Source organism: Salvelinus namaycush, chromosome 20 (assembly GCF_016432855.1).
Source record: "Salvelinus namaycush isolate Seneca chromosome 20, SaNama_1.0, whole genome shotgun sequence".
NCBI classification, from domain to species: domain Eukaryota; kingdom Metazoa; phylum Chordata; class Actinopteri; order Salmoniformes; family Salmonidae; genus Salvelinus; species Salvelinus namaycush.
In genome coordinates this window covers 10,612,977-10,623,542 of record NC_052326.1, presented here as the reverse complement: position 1 = coordinate 10,623,542, position 10,566 = coordinate 10,612,977, and the positions used below count along the sequence as shown (strand labels likewise).

The following is a 10,566-nucleotide window of genomic DNA, read 5'->3' as shown; positions in this document are numbered from 1 at the left end:
GGAGCAGCAACAGGACGCACAGGACTCTGGAGACGCACAGGAGGCTTGGTGCGTGGTGCCGGAACTGGTGGTACCGGGCTGGAGACACGCACCATAGGGCGAGTGCGTGGAGGAGGAACAGGGCTCTGGAGACACACTGGAAGCCTGGTGGGTGGTGTAGGCACTGGTGGTACTGGGCTGGGGCGGGGAGGTGGCGCCGGAAATACCTGACCGTGCAGGCGTACTGGCTCCCTTGAGCACTGAGCCTGCCCAACCTTACCTGGTTGTATGTTCCCCGTAGCCCGACCAGTGCAGGGAGGTGGAATAACCCGCACTGGGCTGTGTAGGCGAACCGGGGACACCATGCGTAAGGCTGGTGCCATGTATGCCGGCCCGAGGAGACGCACTGGAGGCCAGATGCGTTGGGCCGGCTTCATGACATCCGGCTCAATACTCAATCTAGCCCTGCCAGTGCGGGGAGGTGGAATAACCCGCACCGGGCTATGCACACGTACAGGAGACACCGTGCGCTCTACCGCATAACACGGTGTCTGCACGTACTTTCGCGCTCCACGGTAAGCTCGGGGAGTTGGCGCAGGTCTCCTACCTGACTTCGCCACACTCCCTTGAAGCCCCCCCAAGAAATTTTTGGGTTTGACTCCCGGGCTTCCAGCCTTGCTTCCGTGCTGCCTCCTCATATCGCCTCCTCTTGGCTTTAGCTGCCTCCAGCTCTTCATGAGGGAGGCGATATTCTCCCGGTTGTGCCCAAGGTCCCTTACCATCCAGTATCTCCTCCCAAGTCCAAGAATCCTGTGTATATAGCTCCTGCTGCTGCTTTACACGCTGCTTGGTCCTTTTGTGGTGGGTAATTCTGTCACGATCGTTATGAGACGAATGAGTGGACCAAGGCGCAGCGTGGAAAAAAGACATCTTCTTTTAATTAAGAAAAACAAACACTTACTAAACGAACAAAAAACATACGATCGTAAAGCTAAAACGAACTAAGTGCACACATGCAACATAGAACATAGACAATTACCCACGAAAGCCTACTGTCTATGGCTGCCTTAAATATGGCTCCCAATCAGAGACAACGAATGACAGCTGTCTCTGATTGAGAACCATTCAGGCAACCATAGACTTGCCTAGACAACTATACTAAACCCAACCCCATACACTCAACAAAACCCCCTATACAATACAACCACCCAAGACGAGACAAAACATACAAAACATCCCCCCTGTCACACCCTGACCTAACCAAAATATTACAGAAACAAAGAATACTAAGGCCAGGGTGTGACAACTTTAGGTTACACAAATCCAAAAGATGACGCTGTAGTTTACTGTGCATTTGACAGCACTATAAATGTTTACATTATAACTAATTGGAAACTCAATGCTAACTGTGGCCTGCATTGATTCGACTCTTGCTTTTGACTGACATCAAAATATTTGTAACTGGAAAATGTTTTTTTTATGACAAAATGTCAGCAGTTATGATGAGAGAATTGATTACAAATGTATCAGCAATTGGTTTTCTAGTTGTGGACTATGGAGTGAGATTTGTTTCTTTATTGTGTAAATATGTCTACCGCGATCTGTGCATATTCAGCATAACTCACAAATAAAACTGATTATGAATTTCTAAAAATATCTTGTGAAAAAAACTATCCATAAATATGTAAAAACATGTCACAATAAACCATCATCTGTGAATATGTCAAACATATTAAGGAAATGAAACCATAATCCGTGAATATGTAAAAAGTCATGAATAGTCATGAAGTCATGAATAAATCGATCTGTAAATATATTCAACATAGCTCACAAATAAAACTACAATTTGTTCAGAAATCCCTAACATTTACAACTGTGGAATTTGCACGTTCAAAAAGTGCTTGTGGATCGGTATTCCGCCTGTCAATGTATTGCAATCCACAAATGAGTCGGCTGTGACACGCAGAGTGAAGCTAAGTGTCTCATTTATCCATAATAAAGAACAACCATGAAATGTGCGTATAATGTATATTTACCAACAAATTAAACTCAGCAAAAAAAGAAACGTCCTCTCACCGTCAACTGCGTTTATCTTCAGCAAACTTAACGTGTGTAAATATTTGTATGAACATAAGATTCAACAACTGCAACATAAACTGAACAAGTTCCAAAGACATGTGACTAACATAAATGGAATAATGTGTCCCTGAACAAAGGGGGGTCAAAATCAAAAGTAACAGTCAGTATCTGGTGTGGCCACCAGCTGCATTAAGTACTGCAGTGCATCTCCTCCTCATGGACTGCACAGATTTGCCAGTTCTTGCTGTGAGATGTTACCCCACTCTTCCACCAAGGCACCTGCAAGTTCCCGGACATTTCTGGAGGGAATGGCCCTAGCCCTCACCCTCCGATCCAACAGGTCCCAGACGTGCTCAACGGGATTGAGATCCGGGCTCTTCGCTGGCCATGGCCATGTCTTGCAGGAAATCACGCACAGAACGAGCAGTATGGCTGGTGGCATTGTCATGCTGGGGGGTCATGTCAGGATGAGCCTGCAGGAAGGGTGCCACATGAGGGAGGAGGATGTCTTCCCTGTAACGCACAGCGTTGAGATTGCCTGTAATGACAACAAGCTCAGTCCGATGATGTTGTGACACACCGCCCCAGACCATGACGAACCCTCCACCTCCAAATCGATCCCGCTCCAGAGTACAGGCCTCGGTGTAACGCTCATTCCTTCGACGACAAAAGTGAATCCGACCATCACCCCTGGTGAGACAAAACCGCAACTCATCAGTGAAGAGCACTTTTTGCCAGTCCTGTCTGGTCCAGCGACGGTGGGTTTGTGCCCATAGGCGACGCTGTTGCCGGTGATGTCTGGTGAGGACCTGCCTTAAAACAAGCCTACAAGCCCTCAGTCCAGCCTCTCTCAGCCTATTGCGGACAGTCTGAGCACTGTTGGAGGGATTGTGCGTTCCTGGTGTAACTCGGGCAGTTGTTACCATCCTGTACCTGTCCCGTAGGTGTGATGTTCGGATATACCGATCCTGTGCAGTTGTTGTTACATGTGGTCTGCCACTGTGAGGACGATCAGCTGTCCGTCCTGTCTCCCTGTAGCTCTGTCTTAGGTGTCTCACAGTACGGACATTACAATTTATTGCCCTGGCCTTATCTGCAGTCCTCATGCCTCCTTGCAGCATGCCTAAGGCACGTTCACGCAGATGAGCAGGGACCCTGGGCATCTTTCTTTTGGAGTTTTTCAGTCAGTAGAAAAACTCTTTAGTGTCCTTAGTTTTCATAACTGTGACCTTAATTGCCCACCGTCTGTAAGCTGTAAGTATCTTAACGACCATTCCACAGTTGCATGTTCATTAATTGTTCATGGTTCATTGAACAAGCATGGGAAATAGTGTTTAAACCCTTTACAATTAAGATTTGTGAAGTTATTTGGATTTTTATGAATTATCTTTAATAGACAGGGTGTTGAAAAAGGGACGTTTCTTTTTTTGCTGAGTTTATGTTCAACAAATTACTTTAGAATTAATGTTAAATTCGACCATTGGGGCATGCAATGGGAGTGTGTGCTTTCGACATCAGCCCACTAGTCAAGCTAGCTAACTAGCTAGTGTTGGACACTACCGATAGCTAGCAGGTGATCTCGTCAGGTGTTCATGCGAACAACCAAAGTTAAACTAACATTAACTAGGTCATTGTTTATTCAGAAATGTGTCAATTATGAAGAACCGCTCAGTTTTAAAATCCTGAATTGGTGATCTTTCAGGGACTAAACAGCGCAGTTGATGCATTGGCACTATTACAAAGCACTCTTTCCAGACTGGTGCGGAGGTAAGACGTTTAACATGAGCTGATAAGTGTTTTTCTGCTCCATGTAGGCTTGCTTTTTAGCTAGCCAAGTCATTTGTTATGCATCCTTAGCTACATGAATATGGTGTTTCCTAGTCAATACATGCATTCTGTGTCAATCCCTCTCTGTATTGTGTTGCACTGTTGGATTGAAGGGATGGGCAATATTACCAGTTAAATAAAAGGGCCAAGTTATTCTACTCATATGGTAAAATGTATTAACCTGACAATAATAACGTGAGGGTTTAATTGTGTGACAATGCACAGGTCATGTTATGATGATGGTTCAAGATAATCCCAAAAATTGTTCTGAAGACAATGTTTTGAAGTATGACATGACCAAACCTGTGACAACTTGATCAACCTTCTGAATGTGTAAAACTGCATAATGATGGCACATTAAAAGGGCAGAAACAATACATGCACCAATTCACACACATTGACACACCCCGTCATCCATCCACACACACAGGGAAGGAGTTAAAAAAGTTGTCAGGAAGAGCAACTGTGTGCTATTGGCTTGGGTTCCAGCATGTGGTCCTCTTGCCTCCTTTTATTGAGGGACTCCTGTTTATATAAGTTTGATCAAATAGCTTAATAAGATGCTATTGAAATTGTCTTGTTCTATGTGACAAGTGTGTGTGTGCTGCCCAGTTGACATCAAACTCAATATTATTATTATATTCCTACTATTCCCACACAGCTGTCCATTCTGAGTCAGCCTAGCACCAGGACCCCGCTTGGCTGGTTTTACCACTGACCAGCTGCTTTTTGACCCTACTGCATCTCCCCACTAGTCAAGCTCCCGTTTCTTTCAGGCCCTTCCTGAGCGGTTTGATCTGACTGCTGACTCAGTATTTCCCAAACACCTGGAGAACCCCAAGGGGTGGACAAACTGGACATAAAAATAAAATAAATCCCTAGCACGACTACACAAATAATTCAAATAATCAACTCATAAATCAAGATGTGATTATTTCAATCAGCTGTGTAATGAAGTCAAAAACGAAATGTGAACCCCTTAGGGTCCCCAGATTAGAGTTTTGGAAACGCTGACCTTAAGAATATGATAAGATGTCAGTAGTGTTGTTCAGCATATCATTTTTAAGGGATGTTTTGCTCATTGCGTAAAAGATGGGCACAGTCAGACAGGATGGATTCCCCACTGTCAAGACCAACACATTTCCATGTGAATATTCTAAAATCCGCATAAATAAAAAAAGATGCACATTTTCCCACTCGTGGTGTGTTTCCACCAAACTTGTTGCAGATAAAAATCATTGTGTGATGACGTAGCGCACACAACATTTCCTTTTCCGCTTAAATGTTCATGTACCGAGCAATAATCTAAAATGCAATGTCTTTACATTGCATTTTCAACTCTAACGATAGTTGTGTCACAAAATCTGTTGCTTTGAAGAGCTGTGAATATCTGTGAAATATTTGTACAAATTCACAGATGATGGTTTAATTTGTGAAATATGTGTACATATTTACAGAGTATGGTTTTATTTACTAAATATTCCAATATATTCACAGATCATAGTTTTATTTGTAAATTATGTTGAACATGCGCACAGATCGTGGTCGACATATTTTCAGAATAAAGAAACAAATCTCACTCCATTAAGAACCTTGCATTTAGGATGAAAAAAACCTTGTGGGCTGAAGATCCCGAGAGCAAGGGGGAAGGTGTGTTCTCTGCCCGAACCTGCTCTGGCAGTTGTCCAAACTCGCAGAGGCAATGAAGCTTGAAAGACTAGGTTTTCTGGACAGATGCAGTGCAACGATGCACAGAGTTCCTCGCTGAATAGCTTTCTCAAGAGTTGTCTGAAGGAAGTGTCCGTAGTCAACAGAGCGAGTTAATACTACGACACTGTTATTTTACCCTCACGTTTTTGTTGTTGCCTACACTTCACTTGTAATTTTTGGAACACATTTTCCTCAGCAACCAAACCCTGTACAACCAATGCCAACAATCGCAATCATGGGTTTGACCAACAGACGGAGCTATTCTATTGTCGGATGTGAATGCTAGTACACGTTCACAAAAAGCTTCTGAAAAATGTTATGAATTTGAGCATACCTCTAAAGGGTTACATCATGGAGTTTGACACTCTTGAGATGCATAATGACATGCTCGACCTACAGTACCAGTCAAAAGTTGACACACCGACTCAATCCAGGGTTTTCCTGTATTTGTACTACTTTCTACATTGTAGAATAATACTGAAGACCTCAAAACTATGAAATAACACATTTGGAATCATGTCGTAACCAAAAATATATTTGAGATTTGAGATTCTTCAAAGTAGCCACCCTTTAACTTGACAGCTTTGGACACGCTTGGCATTCTCTCAACCAGCTTCATGAGGTAGTCACCTGGAATGCATTTCAATTAACAGCTGTGCCTTGTTAAAAGTTAATTTGTGGAATTTCTTTCCCTAATGCATTTGAGCCATTCAGTTGTGTTGTGACAAGGTAGGGGTGGTATACAGAAGATAGCCCTATTTGGTAAAATACCAAGTTCATATTATGGCAAGAACAGCTCAAATAAGCAAAGAGAAACAACAGTCCAACATTACTTTAAGACATGAAGGTCAGTCAATCTGGAAAATGTCAAGATCTTTTAAAGTTTCTTCAAATGCAGTCTCAAAAACCATCAAGTGGTATGATGAAACTGGCTCTCATGAGGACCGCCACAGAGAGGAAGACCCAGAGTTTCCTCTGCTGCAGAGGATAAGTTCATTAGAGTTACCAGCCTCAGAAATTGCAGCCCAAATAAAAGCTTCACAGAGTTCAAGTAACAGACACATCTGTTCAGAGGAGACTGCGTGAATCAGGCCTTCATGGTCAAATTGCTGCAAAGAAACAACGACTAAACACCAATAATAAGAAGAGACTTGCTTGGGCCAAGAAACACGAGCAATGGACATTAGACCGGTGGAAATCTGTCCTTTGGTCTGATCAGTCCAAATCTGGGATTTTTGGTTCCAACTGCCGTGTCTTTGTGAGACACAGAGTAGGTGACCAGATCTCTGCATGTGTGATTTCCATGAAGCATCGAGAAGAGTGTGTGATGGTGTGGGGGTGCTTTGCTGGTGACACTGATTTATTTATAATTCTAGGCACACTTAACCAGCATGGCTACCACAGCATTCTGCAGTGATACGACATCCCATCTGGTTTTTCAACAGGACAATGACCCAACACAACTCCAGGCTGTGTAAGGGCTATTTGACCAAGAAATAGAGTGATGAAGTGCTGCATCAGATGACCTGGTCTCCACAATAACCCGACCTCAACCCAGTTGAGATGGTTTGGGATGAGTTGGACCGCAGAGTGAAGCAAAAGCAGCCAACAAGTGCTCAGCATGTGGGAACACCTTCAAGACTGTTAGAAAAGCATTCCAGGTGAAGCTGGTTTAGAGAATGCCAAGAGTGTCCAAAGCTATCATCAAGGCAAACAGTGGCTACTTCCAAGAATCTAAAATATATTTTGATTTGTTTAACACTTTTTTGGTTACTACATGATTCCACATGTGTTATTTCATAGTTTGTCTTCACTATTATTCTACAATGTAAAAAATAGTCAAAATAAAGAAAAACCCTAAAATGAATAGGTGTCCAAACCTTTGACTGGTACTGTATATTCGACCTTACTTCAGTGGAATGTGTAAATTCCTCAGGAGGAAACATACAGTAATATAATATGTTAATAATGATACTGTTAATTGTCTGTGCAAATGTTTGTGCTAATAATAACAATAACATCATAATTATACTGTTAGGCCTATTATTATTACTTTTGTAACAGTATTATTACTTTATGAAATGTAGCCTACAGGTTCTCATTTAACACACATAACTTTCCATTCATATCTATTCCACTTGCGTTATAACACAGCAGGTTTCACACCAAGCAATACAAGTCATCCTTCTTGATAAGACTTCTCTGAAATAATCTACGGTAGGACCGACACCCGGTACTGTCTTTTCAAAATCGTGGGGGTGGAGATTTCAGTGAAGTCACTGCCCCCACGTATGTTGATTGACGTTACCCAATGGCTCCTCCCTGAAAGTTTTTTTCTTCGTTTTCCAGTGTAGTGCGTTGATTTCATACCAAAGTCATACCTAACATTCCACTTACACTGTCAAACCAGGATAAATATTATTGAAAACGATAATGCGCCCAAAAATTACGTATCAAAATGAGTAAGTTACCTTCGCTTTTGTCAGGAGGGGTGACTACCAAATAATAGGTGAGTAACCATTAATTTGTTCCCTTTGTTTAAGAGCTTTCGGTGAAGTTTTCATGCTGCGCTCGGTGAAGTTTTCAGATCATTGTCATTTTTTGCATTTTTCCGTGGAACTCCCTGCGTTGGGAGGGAATAAAAGAATAAGCGATTGATCGCCTATATTGTGTGTGACTTTCTCTGTGTGCAGGAAATCTTTGCTAAGCTTTTAACTATATTGACCATACTCACTGACAATAATAAGCCATTAGTATTGCTTCTTTGTCAATACTGTGGAACAACGACCATGTTTCCTTTCTTTTTCGTACAGCTGCTTGGATCTGGACCACTTTCCTCTAAACTTGTTCTCCAGAAGAATCAAGTGGTTATATACCCAAGAATTGACAGACAGAGAAAAATTGGAGGAATACATAACTCGACATTTTACGCGCTGTTTTGCTGCACCCCATAGGTAAGTGAATCACCGAATTTGGTAACATCGTGTCCAAGGAAAGATACCATATACGACCCCCCCCCCCAACCAATTTATAGATGTTTAGATTTAAGTAGGTCTAAAAAATAACAACTTTTATTTCATATTATTCTTTATCATATTACAGTAATATGTTATGTGTTCAATGGATGTTTACCTTATTTTGTTTTACCAGAAAATGGCAACACTGACAAAACAAATCTGTTTCAATCAGTTTCACGCAAAACAAGATACGCTGTTGGTCTTACTACAATTTGACATGGTCGTTTATGCGTATTAATATATGTATAAATACAACAGAGAGAACATGAAGCTATCATAACTTCAGTACACACACACACCACTACAGCCTCTATACATACACACTGTTGTTTACGAAATGTTCAGATTTACTTGGAAATTGTTTATTTTTCTTGTCCAATCAGTCCTCTGACTGTTTCTCTTCATCATAGGGAAAACACATTCATTGTCTGTTTTTATTTTAATATGTTCTAATGAATGTTGTATTATTCCTTTGTGTGTATCCCTTACTGAATAATAGTTCAACAGCCAAATTAGTGCAGATTTTTAAATCAACAATTTTCGCATTTGCCAGTTATTTAAACATAACCTGTTTCTTTCAACCTTTCTTTTATATGGGTAAATCATGTATAAGCATTTACAATTGATGGATCTGTGTGCATATAATTGTATATCTTCAAGAAACACCTGTTCATGGTGTGCTATTGGTTACGCTTGGGAAAACAGACCATTCTTGCTCCAAATGCTTTCCTTATTATAGAAATACCAAAAAAGTGTGATGCTTTGCAAGGTTTATACTTTTTCCATCTCTCTTAACCACCCTGTAAACAAGTGTACACAACAATGTTACAGTCCAGTCACTGCCATTCAATAGATAGAACAATATAATGTTGTCTTTCAGGTTCATCACTAAGTACTGTTAGTAGACCAGCCAGAAAAGCCTGTTTAGGGTTGAGATTATAGACATTTAGGGTTACATTCAAATGGTAAACAAGCCATTCATGTTTACTCCACTGGAAAGATAGAGTCAGTCACCATTTCATCAAACTATATGAAACAATCTGTTGTTCTGCCCCTGAACAAGGCAGTTAACCCACAGTTCCCCGGTAGGCCATCATTGTAAATAACAATTTGTTCTTAACTGACTTACTAGTTAAATAAAGGTTAGATTTAAATAAAAAAATCTAAAAAAATAACAACAAAAACAGTTAAAAGAAATAAGAGAGAAAGTCACACAAAAAAAGAAAACATTTAGAATCACACCAAATCACAATTTAGGTTTGTTTATAATTGACATAATAGATCCATACAAGCACTATCCCCAGGTAATCTGCCCAACTGTAAATCTTTCAGATGGACTCAGTAGTTTCGCTAAGTTGCTGAACCACTGCAGGCACTCCTGGTTGCAGCTGCACATTCTCTGACTCTCGAAGAGATAGACTACTATTTGCCCGATACAGTCTCCAGTAACGATTGAAGCTAACATATGGTATTTGGTTGATAATGTGATACAAGTGTTGTCAATTAGAATTAGTATGCTATAAATAATGTAAGGGTAATATGTGATGTCTATATTGTGGCAATATGAGTTTCAGTATAGGGAAACAGTACTGACTGAGGTACATAGGCTCAACAGGTAGTGGAGTTGACATTGTTGGAATTGTTTATACCCGAAGATAGGTAGTACTTCCAAATATAAGAAGTGATGTCTAATAGTGCAGCCTGCTATGTATCATATTTTAGTGCAACCAAACAAATAACAAATACGCAGGCTTAGATAGTATTGGAGATTTCAGGATTGACCGAAGTTCAAGGATCTATATGCACAATAAGTTAAACTGTTTATGAATTTAAAAGGTTGCTATTAATCATTTCTACACTTTACTGCCAAAACATGCATTTAGTTTTACAACTACGTTGTGGAATTAAACCAGGGGAATAGAGTCTTGTCTCTACCTATTTTTATTCTGTTTGG

The 10,566-nt window shown here is 40.9% G+C and overlaps 1 protein-coding gene across 5 annotated transcripts in view; it reads left to right on the top strand.

Annotated features, from left to right (window-relative positions):
• The first annotated feature begins 7,955 nt into the window (after positions 1–7,955).
• The window catches only part of LOC120065021 (transcriptional enhancer factor TEF-5-like), a 38,290-nt gene continuing 35,679 nt past the window's right edge, over positions 7,956–10,566 (top strand). For all 5 annotated transcript variants that reach the window (XM_039015673.1, XM_039015671.1, XM_039015672.1 and 2 more), the window contains exons 1-2: positions 7,956–8,104; positions 8,409–8,549. The gene's annotated coding sequence lies outside the window, so the exon portion shown is untranslated. The remainder of the gene's footprint in view (positions 8,105–8,408; positions 8,550–10,566) is intronic.